Source organism: Pinus tabuliformis, chromosome 5_1 (genome assembly GCF_031772625.1).
Source record: "Pinus tabuliformis cultivar Carrire ecotype Pingquan chromosome 5_1, CPIR1, whole genome shotgun sequence".
NCBI classification, from domain to species: Eukaryota; Viridiplantae; Streptophyta; class Pinopsida; order Pinales; family Pinaceae; genus Pinus; species Pinus tabuliformis.
Window position 1 is genome coordinate 406429201 of NC_142305.1, and position 12364 is coordinate 406441564.

The following is a 12364-nucleotide window of genomic DNA, read 5'->3' on the forward strand; positions in this document are numbered from 1 at the left end:
TTGTTGTTGCTACTGCAATAATTGCAAGTGGGAAGCATCCAAAATATTGAATCAACTATGTTCAGTATGATGCATCTGTCACCAGAGTCTTTGATTGCTACTAGCTACTGCACTATCCAATGAAGACTCTGTGATGTTGCTGACTCTAAACTGTTGCCAAATCTGCACTGCACCCCCAAGCATCTGACAGCTACTGGTCTGCGATTGTCACTCTGGAATCTGACTGCACCTTTGACACTAATCCATATTGCCAGTGAATATTGTGGGCCCCCATAGCTAGGTAATGATCCATGAGGTGGACTCCTCAAGGACCTTGCCCATCTATGTAGCTCTCTAGGGCTACAGCTCCAAGTCACCCCAACTCACCCCTAGAGGTATCGCTGCCAACATAGTGAAATTTGATCTACTCATACTGTTGTTGCTAATGATTTGTTGATGCTTTTGCACTGCTACTGTAATAATGAGTATGATCTCCCTAGATCCTGAAGTATTGGCTTCCCTTAAGGATGCTCCCTCTGAAACTAGACTCCCTCGAAGTATCGGTTCCCCTATGGGAAATCTCTCTACTCCCTCCTGGCAACTTGCACTATCCTCCTGCACTGGAAACTAGACTGCGTAGCTCTATGCTAGGAGTCTCCTAGTTGGAATTGCACCTACATATTGCAACTGGGAAATTCGCATTGCCTGTGTCACTGCAACTAGTTTTGCAATTGTCTCTCAGGTATTAATTGCAACTAGCTTTGCAACTGTGTAATGACAGATTGCATCTGTTGACATCGAACCTGCTACTATGATATTGTGCGCTCCTGTAGCAAAGGTGACGGTCCCGCTGCAACAATCCAAAATGGAGTTGACTGATCTCCTTGTTGCAATTGCGCTGGATCCTGTCCATTCAGCACATTGGAGTTTCATACTCCTCTTGGATGTGGTGCCCCACTATCTCCTTTTAAGCCTAGTCCCTGGCTGGGACCCGTCTTTTCTTTGCAGCTCTTACCTCCTCCAGCGCTTGTCACTGGCAACTAGAAGTCGACTTACTATCCAGATCTGCAATTTGAAAAACTTGTATGACCTTCTCTAGCAATCTCCTATGTCCATATCTCCAAAGGTGCAAAATTTGTGAAACTCAAAACTGGAGAAAATAAAACAGAAAATGTCCCTTTTTCCTCTACTCGGTTGTTGCTCTTCTATTCACACTCACTCTTGGAATGCGAAGATCTACTAGCTGCTACTGCCAATCTGCAACTTGGAAAATTGGATTTCTTGGCTAGAAACCCTGTAAGAAAAATCTCCCTCTATGTGTGCAATTTCTCTTCCACTCGACATTGATTTTGCAACTAAAACTGTTGCAAAACCCTCTGCGTCCAACCACAAATTTTCTCACAGAAAATCTGAGTTGTTGTTGCTCCCTCTGACATTTGGAATCACTATCCTCGGCAACTCAACTTTTCTGCCAACCTACAACTAAAACTCAAACCCTTGCCCCAGTAATTATGTCTGCCTGTTTGGATATTGCATAGCCTCTAAGAATTTTGGCCTCCTGCTCCCTCTGAATAGAAAAATTATTTCCTCCACTTCCAAGCTTCCTGGAAAATGACTTACGCTCTGATACCATGTGAAAATTTCATCTATCACAGTAACTGGAAATTATTTTCCTAATCGTTAATTTATTTGTTGTCTGCTACGACAAATACCAAATAAGTCACACTGTTACTTTCACAAATAAACAACAGAAGAATCACTATCCTGGGCAACTTGACTTTTTTTCCAACTTGCAACTAAAACTCGAACACTTGCCCCAGTAATTTGGTCTACCTATTTGGATATTGCGTAGCCTCTGAGAATTTCGGCCTCCTGCTCCCTCTGGATAGAAAAATTCTTTCTTCCGCTTCCGGGCTTCCTGGCCAATCACTTACGTTCTGATACCATGTGAAAATTTCATTATCATAACAACTGGAATTTATTTTCCTAATTGTTAATTTATTTAACAATTTATTTGTTGTCTGCTACGAAAAATACCAAATAATTCACACTGTTATTTTCACAAATAAACTGCGGAAGAAAATAGCACTAGAAACTGTGAAAATTCTAGCACGCACACAAAAATGACATTGTTATTTTTGGACAAATGTCCCCAGAAAAAACCCAACTTGGGAAAATCGGTGCAACAGCTGAGGGTTTATATTATTAAGCAGCAATGAGAAATTCTGAGTACAATTTAGATGCATAAACTGGCAATCCACTATAGGAGAAATTGGCCACAAAAATTAGTGAGACAAATTTTGTCTCACCTGGCACTAATCCAGCTCTAAAACTGACTCTGAATGGGCTCCACAAAACCCCTGCTTTAGCCTCTGCGTCAAGCCTACGTTGGCACTAGAATGCTTTGCCTGCAACTGCAATTGATCAAGTCGTATGCCCAATCCAACCTCCAAGAATGACTCGCGTGCACCTTCCCGAAATCTTCCTGGCCTCCAGCAACTGAATCAACCCTCTGTCTGGCCAAATTGAACTTTGCCTCTGAAGCTCCTGTGTTGCTTCTGCACAGCCTTACTAAGGAAAGTCGGCCCTCCTGTAGCTGACTCTCAGGATCTGGAAAATCTCCTCTGGGCTCATTGTCCCTGCCCCTCACTATCTCTGCTTCCTCCCAAACCTCAAGCTCTCCAGCAACTGACTACTGCTACTCTGGAAAATCAAATTCTCCAAGTGTCTCTGGTGTATCTAATGTGTTCTCCAAGTGTCCATCGACTTCCTCTTATAATCCACTATTGGAGCACCAATGGCCAAGATTAAAACTTAATCAAGGGTTAGGATCATGGCCTTGGAGTCGATCCGTGTGAGTTTCTAGAGAATTCTCACCAAATTTCATGGCTAGAACAAATCTGATGCTACAAAAAATAACATAGAACAACCACCTAGAGGAATCATTCTAATATGCAAGGCTAAATGATGGAATGGACATCATCATCAGTTGATTTGCTAATAGAAATTAATCGCATAGATTGGAGACCATTCATTTTCTGTTATATATCTTCTATAAATGAAAAATATCATTGTAAAATAAAAATAGTTATATTAATAGAAAATGGAATATAAATCTTACCAATGACTTTCTTTTTTAGACATTTCACAATTAACCACTTCATAAAACTATATCTTGCCACTCAATCTTTTCATGTTTTATACCTTCAAATATTGCTTGCATCTCTTGTTCCATCTCATCCTTTGTTGAAACCCTTACACCACAAATCAATGTAATCCAACCCCATATCCTGAAGCACTAAATTAGTTCTCACATATGTTAATGAGAACCTAGCTGAGGATTTTTTTTTCACTTTTTAATCCATTCTTTTTTCCACTAGTTTTGCACAACCACACATAGTGTGTTTTCCACTGGGGAGTCCAATTAAGCCTATCTCCATTATAACCGAAGAGATTATTTTGCAACCATTTAGCAGAATAGGCTAATATTGGAATTATCTCATATTGGTCAGAGCTCATACACATCATCCATATGCCTACCTCCATTATTCTCTGATAACAGAAGAGATTATTTTCCAACCATTTAGCATAATAAGCTAATATTGGAATTATCTCATATTTGTTAGAGCTCATACACATCATCCATACAGACTCTTGCAACCCCAGTTGACATAATTCATTGACTATATATATATATATTCTTGATCCTTTAGTTTGCCTCAAATCTGTTTGTTGCCATGGCACATTCAAGGAGCGCAAGAAAGAAGAGGAAAATAGAGAAGCATAAGGAGATTGAGGGTGTTGCTAAAACTTCCCTGGATCAACCAGATTGGTGGCATTCCATGTCGCGGAGGCTTTCTACTATAGGTTCCATAGTAGTATTAAATTTATTTGTTCATGTAGCATTATGTATTGTTTGATTTCTCTGTATAATAGTGTTGGGCTTTACATGTAATGATACATGAATATATCATATCTAAAACAAAATTTATATTACTTGGGTTTGTTGATCATTTCTTTAATTGAAAAAGAATCATATTATTTTACAAAGATATTTTTAGTGATGATTTGATGTCATTCCAGGGACTCATGGGATTTATGTATTTTTTGGGGGTTATTTTAGTAATGGAGCTAGGAACGCTTGATGGGTTTATGCAACTCAAATGCACTCCAGCCTCACTATGGAATTACATGTGTAATAGAATCTTAACTTTTGTCATAGCGAATTAGGTGATTTCTCTGTGGGTCAATGTAGTGATAAGCATCCAACTAACAAATTGTACCTATATTTCAAATCTCTGATTTAGTTTTTGTGCAAGATTCCTCCCCAGATTTAATAATGAATATATTCTTTTGTGGTAGAAGAATTGTGATGATTAGAATGCATGCTTCATGTTGTATGTGTTTGGGTATACAATCTAATTGTTGAAGTTTCAGTTATGAGTTTCAAAATCATCTAGGACTAACACGTGTAAAGGTTTATTCTAGCTATTGTTTTAGAGTTTAATTTAGTGGAGCATAGTTGGGACTCTGTGGGAACTAAACCAGAGACCACTTTCCTATTGCTAGAGACAATTATAAATGCATCTCAAAGCATTGCCAAACATTAAAATATTTGGTCGTGAATGTTACAACAAAATTGATTTTCAAGGAACCCTGATTAGGGACAAACTTACTCCATTATGCAATTAGAATATGTTAGAAATTCACATGTCAAATGGTTAGATATTTCTCGTTAGAATGTTAAAATGTTCATGCTTTGGGTGGCGTCTAAATATTTCATTCATGACCTTCCCAATGGCAACCTATGCTAACTACTCTATAATGAGATTACAGGTAGGTACCATCATATTTTAAGATATTCAAGAGGTTCTTTATTTCCTTATGACATTTATTTTCTTGAAATTTCTTCCATAGAATGTGCCTCCTTACCAATGTAGGCACCAATTTTATTAGTAATAAGGCCCTCTATTTTCTATGTTTCATTTTTCATGGAGGCTTATAAGTGTAGGATGTGCCTCCTTAATAATGAGGAACCATTATTTGCATAGAACAACCCTGTTATTTCCTTATGATGGAGCATTTTCTTTGCTGAAGAGTTTCTTCTATATAAGATGCTTCCTAAGCAACGATGTGCCACTATATATACCTATATGCAAAATTCCACCTTGAAACTCATGCTATATTGAATGTTTGAGGAAGTTGTGTAGTGTCTAACCCTCCCTACACCCTGGTTACTTAAGGAAATGATTTAGGAAATATTTTTTGAGACAATTCTAGATGGAAAGACATATTTCTTGCACTTGGCCTCCATTTTACTTAGGCATATGAAAATTCCTTCAATGTTCTATATTCACAATTGGTCTCAAGGTTACATTCTATGTGGCTAAGAATGTTATGTCAAAGCTTAAACATCTGGAGTATTGCATTTGGTGCATGTTGTTGTCATTGGGAAGCGTATTTCTCCATAATACTGTAAGGCTTGAGCACGTTATTATGCAAGGGAGTAATTATTGAATGCAGGAAAAAAGACTTTGTCACAGTCTTTAGGAAATTTAAGATAAGATTAACTTAATTTCAGATAAATTTATTCTTAGATATAGTAGATTCATTCAATGGGAATGAAAATGTGTATGGAACATTCATTTCAAGCAAGAATGAATTCCTCATTCAACAAAAAGGATTAAACATTAGAAGCAAAGATCTTGCTAATTTCTCGTTATGTAACAAATTTTCATAAGCCAATTGATGGGTGATTTTGTGCGCTGAGTTTTTCAGAAGTCAATTGATGGGTGATTTTGTGTGTTGAGTTTTTCAGAAGTCAATTGATGGGTGATTTTATGTGCTTGTTAGAAACTCAGTGCATCACTAAAATTGAACTTTAGAATTAAAAATTTCTCTTAGTATGAAATTTGTTCTGTTTTTCTGTAATTTAACATGTTATATTTAGTGGCCAGTGAATTGTTTGTGAATGCATGTAGCCCCATACCATACAAGTTACACTTAGTATCTGATATGATCCATAAAAAACTAGCAAAGATCTTAATACTGGAACTGAAGTACATTTCTCAAGATTAAAAACAATGCAAAGCAAATAATAAACAAACGAATAGAGGTGAAAACTAGTCAAGATTATGAAATTTATGTGAGAAATATTTTATTTCTTTAGGTAAATTGGTGCTCTCTCAACCCAATTGTGAGGAACCCCAACAATACTCCAGTGCATATTTCCCATGCTTCTACTAAATCCCAAAACGTCAATGTTCAACCTCGCACATTACATTATGAAATACATTGCATCTACATGATTTGTGTATAGGGCCCCTTGATAAGGGAAATATCCATTAAAACTTCAAGATCAGTCGCCCTTGACCTGGTTCAAAAAGTAGAACTATATCATAAGCTATATTTGTTAAATGATTTTGGTTCTATTCACAAGGAACACCAGAGCCTAAGGCAATGCCACTCCAAATCTTATCCCCGCCATTGAATAGGAAGGGTAATTGAATTTTTAAATGTGTTTGCAAATTATTTTTAACTTCCAAGTTCTTGATCCAACAATAATCTGATTATGATTCCACTGCATTTATTTTGGATTTTTTTTCCAAAACATTTTGTGTGACAATCAAGCCTCCTTAGATTCTACTAGAATAAAATCCAAAGTGATTTGAGCTTTCTTGTCCAAATGTGTCAAGCCATTGCAAGTTGTCATGTGAGTTACTTATTTTTTCATAGCTAATGTGTTTTCTTTGCATATGTGAACAATCTCTTTCATTTGAAATTAAAAATCAAAATTACTTAATTGTTTGTCTACATTCATTGCTTACTAAAAATTCTTTTCAAGAAATACAAAGTGAGAATTTACACACTAACATATTCTAGGTTCTGCATGGCTACAAGTAGGTGAATATTAGTAATGTATTTGCACAGGTACTTGTCTTCAATTTGTGAAATGCTGAAATTGTATTATATTTTTATTTTTAGATCCCTAACTGCTGAAATTTTTTCTTCTATGATGCAATTTTCCAACTAGCTGTCATACATTATTTATTATATATTGTTTTTTTTCATTTCTTTTCGCAAGTTATCTACAACCTGAGATTTTTAGCATGCAAATTAGTTGGCATGATTGTGCCTAAGCTTTTCCTGGTGGTTGAATACTAAGTTCCTAAGGTGTTATTTTCTATGGTGACATTTTATTTTCTCTGTTTATATAGGCCATCTTACCACATAGTGGCCACTATCGCCCAACTAAAGAAAACTTGTTTGAGTTTCTTGTTTTTTGGGGGAAAAATAACATTGACATTGCTGATGTTGAAGTATATGTCATACAAATCCTTTATAGTCCACTTCAGTTTATATTTCAATTTTCATCGTCTTTCATGACTTATACTTTGCATCGTATCTTCTTTCATTTTCACAAGAGCAATTCAATATTGATGGTAAGAAGTAGGAATTGAAAAAAGAGGAGAACAATAACACTGGAGCAGTAATTGTAGAAAGAGAAGGAGAAAAGAACCAGTCTAGTGATACACTTAAAGCCAATATCCCACATGATACACACACATACAGAGCGATGGTCAAGTCTTTAGAGTTGGTGAATTCACTTGCAATGTATTGGTAACACAATGATAATGTTTTGAAGTGATGAAACAATATTTCATGTGTAAATTGTCGTCCAACCAATATTAAGTTGGAAATTCATATTGTGATACTTGACATTTCATATAATATAATTTATGTGGTTAAAATTATTTATAGTTATACTCGATATTATTTAGTATTGTAATTAATATATGCAACTTTACATTTTCATATTAGATGAACATGTACATTGTATGGTATTTATTTTATTTTAGTCACAAAATCATACTAATTAATTTATGTTGATTAATAATGAAACATAAAATCAATCTAAAACTAGTATATTAGTAGTTTATATTCATTAATGATGAATACAAATAAAATGAATATATGATGACTAAGTTGAACCTTTATAATGATAATTAATGAAAGTAAATGCAATGAATATAAACTATTAAATCAGCGATTTATATAATGAATATGAAACTACAAAAAAAAGATGATTATTGTAAATGATAAATTTGTGATTATAAATGATGACTAAATTTTGCATATATACGACTATTAGTAGCTAATTTATAGTATCTTATAACATCACTAAAATCTAGTCATATTTATTTGGTCATTAATTGGTTTTCTTGGCTAAAAATAATTAAAACTTGCATCTATATGACTATTAGTAGTTAATTTATAATATCTTATAACATGACCATCATTTTGCTCATATTTCTTTGGTCATTAATTGGTTTTCTTGGCTAATCACATAGCAGTATATTTTGTTCTGTATTTGGTCATCAATTGTGGCAATTAATCACTAAATTAATGACCAAATTTATGACTAAATATACTACTAAACGATAAAATTGAGACAACTAATTAATGACTAAGTTAAATACGATCGAATAGTTGGTCATGTTATAAGACACTGTAAATTAGCTACTATTGGTAATCCATTGAAAAATGGTCATTTATATGAAAATTTTAGTCATTTTGTACTAGTGGATGGTATATAAGAAGAAAAAAATAAGAAAACAATTTGTTTTATTTTCACATAACTTAAAAGCATTCATGTTTCTGGGCTCTAAATTCCTCACCCTCCTAACCTCGAGCAAGCAATCCTTCCCTCAATCAAAAGGAATTCCTACTCTCTTTAAAAGGAAGGTCTATATCTAAAAGTAAAGTGTGGTAAACTCATCCAACTCTAAAGGGTCCTACTGTCTCTAAAGGGAAGGTGTGGTAAACTCATGTTGGACTTACCTTAACTTAGGATCACCACTCTCAAGGATGAACATTGGGTCGTCGTATCAGTTCTATATTAAATTTTGTAATCGCGAGCCCTAGTTATGAGGAACTAGTGACTCATATAACAGTAGCATGAGATTCTCACAAGAAGGAACATGATATTAGTTGGACGGGAAAGTATCCCATGATATTCTCACCCATGACCAGCCAGAAAAAAAACTTATATAATTAGGTGCAGGCAACAAACTTATATCAATGAGGTGCGGGTAATAGCCAAGCACTCTAGCTATAAAGTTTGAGCCTAGCCATCTCTCCATAAGGTCTATCCTTAAATGGTCAGGTGCTAGGGATTTATCCCCCTCCCTGATCAGTGATATTCTCTAGGGATGAGGTTGGTTGTCTTCGTTTTAGAGCTGTGACGGCTCCCCATCCTAGAATGATTGTTTTGTGTAAGGCAAGGTACTAAGACTGGCGGTGTTGACTGTGGGTAAGTAAGGTGATATTGCATAAGCATGTCTCTCAAACGGGAAGGTGTTCCTCGAAGGTTAAGGAACCTACCTATTATAAGTGAGGTGAGGTTACATAAGTTCTTAGTTGAAGGTCGTGTTCTCGCTAGGCCAGGTACCAAAGGTTAGCGCTACATATATATTTCTCTGCCAGCAAATTCTAATGGTAAGGTAAAGGAAAGCATAATTTTGATTCTTCCAGTCCCAGTAATAAAATGATATGATGAGATGATCTGACGTAAGGCTCTCTAAGTAACATGAGAATGAGATTCTCACTCTCTCAGGTCATGGTAAGGTGAAAGAAGGAATAAAAGGAAGGATGGCTCATCGTGCATCGGGTGAGGAAGGAAAATACATTAAACACTCTCAGGAAATCACTGGAAAAGATATCAATCTTGTATAGCCACTTACTCATATATAATGTCATTGGTAATTTTGGTAAGGGATTAATAAAAAAAAAATGAAACTAGTGCATCGTGATTGGTCACAATCCAAAATGTTGCAACCACCACAACATATATAATGTAATGAGGTGATTTCACAAAATCGATGAACCACCGCAAGCTATAAAATAGGAGCATGTTTTCTCAAATCATAATTACATAAATAATATCTCTCTCAAAGAATGACATATCTTTGTCTAAGGAATGAACCGTAATTACTTATATAATTCATCATTGAATTATTGCTATTGGGTTGGATCATGCATGAAGAAGATCAAAATTCTATAATGCATCTAGGAACACTTAACAGTGTGATTTTCAATGGTGTTTCTACTCAACTGATTCTAAGAAAACAAAGTACAACTAGATCTCAACCATTTGGTGGAGCTCCTATATCATTGGGGATTGACACTATTACCACAAAGCAAAGAGTCTAACCATTTTTGCGCATATTATATATTATGGTTTTCCCAAGGGTCAATTTTATTTAACTAAATAGATCTCATATGTATCTCCTCAGAGTATGCATTCTCCCCAATCTCTCTTAGTGGTAGGAAAAATACTTTGTTTGTAAGTTATTAATATTTTCTATTAATTAAAATATCATTTTCAAGAAAAAAAATTGATCAAAACCCATTTGTTATATGTTTAGGATAATAAAAATATTGCCTTGAAAATAATCCAATGAATCCCAAAGATGATAAAATTAAATTAAATTACACTATAGGAACCCAAGGATCTTTTTATTAGTGAATAAATATAGTCCTCTTGTTAAAATTAATTCAAGCCATACCAAATTAGCTAACGAGGGATACATATGTTGCATTAGGTTTGAAACACTTCATCTATGTCTAATATCATACTTGTTCAAGATGAATAATGTGAGAGCGATGAGAAATAGAAAAGTTCAAGTCAATATCATATGTGAGATTTGTATTGCATTACTCATTAATCATACTCAAAAGTGTTGAGTTTTTATAGTGTCTTCTATACTGATAATTACTTCAAATGATTTAAATATTTTTTACATTTTATCCATTATTTTATTAGTAAGAAATTACCCAAAAGAAATTAAAAAAATAAGATATAAGAAAGTAGGATCGTGAAAAGACAACCACACAAAAAACACAAGTGTTTATCCTGGGAAAACCCACATGGGGGAAAAACACAATCACCTTTTCCTTAGAGAAATCATCAAGTTCAACAGAAATGCATCAGTCAAATACAAGGTCAGCCATACCAACAAAGTAGCTAGATCAAACCTGGTCCATTGCCTCCTAGTCAAGTCATAATTCTACCTTAAAAAATCACTTTGGTCTACTTAGCTAGGGTAGAATTTCATCCTCCTTGATTCATAGAACTCGATCCCACAACTCCATCATATCTGAGAAACTGAACGTTTTTCTGTCTTAGAGTCTTTCCTTAGAAATTCGATTTTTCACAGAGATAGGTAATGTGTCATATCAGAAGTTTGGTGTGCACTTGAGCAAGAGATTTGGCCTTGAACTCATCCTTCTTTCTTGTCTCTTTTGCATGGCTAAGCAAAAGATTATGCTTCTTTTGTCTAAAGAAGTTCGAAGTTGCTTCAATAGAACATATATGTATTGCACTTAGAGGGAGGTCGAATGATGTGTGTGTATAGTGTCTTGATAGGTCGAATAGGTGTCTCTAGAAGCTAGGCTGACCTGACTAGGAGGGCTAACCTAGCTATTTTGGAGCCAAATTTTATTTTTTCAAAATTCAAATTTTATTTTTTCAAAAATTGACATGAAGAACATGTCAAATATATATATTTGAAAATAGCATGAAGAACATGATTTACAAAAACATCAATGATTAAAACAACATTAATGAAGAACAACCATAGCTACAAAAATTCAACACTCCTTCTTAGCTAGGGAGGTTTTCATAATGACTATCTAGACGTTCTCATGTTGACATATTTCTCTAAGAAAAGGTTATTACAAATCATCACCATAATCGGGTCAACACTTGTAACACATGGTAAAACAGTATACCATAATCGAGCCAAAAATTGTGACACATAGTACATCGATAACATCAACCTAATACCATAATTGAGTCACATATATTTGACACATGGTAAATCAATATCATTAGCACAGTACCATCATTCGACTCAGTATCTTAGACCTAAGGTACATCCTCGCCATAATCCAGGTCGATAATTTAGACACATGGTACATCCACTTCATAATTTGGGTCAATACTTCAGACTTATGGTATAACCCCGCCATTATTTGGCTCAGTACTTCAGACATATGGTTTATCATTTAGCATCAATTAGTCATCATAATTCGGGTCAAAACTTGACACATGGCATCTGGTCTAGTCTTCAATGTCTTGACACATGGTGAATCGCCAAAGGTCACATTCTTATCAGAGTAATTTGGGGCCCTATGTTAAATGAGTCTGATGTACCAGGGCCATTCTTCCTAATTCGGGTCATATATGACACAAGAAGAATGTTAGTCTTTTGTCGAACCATTCTCCCTAATTTGGGTCAATGGACTTGACACACGGATAATCTCCCTAATTTTGGTCAAAGTACCTGACAGATGGAGAATTCCAGTCCACGGTGTTATTGCA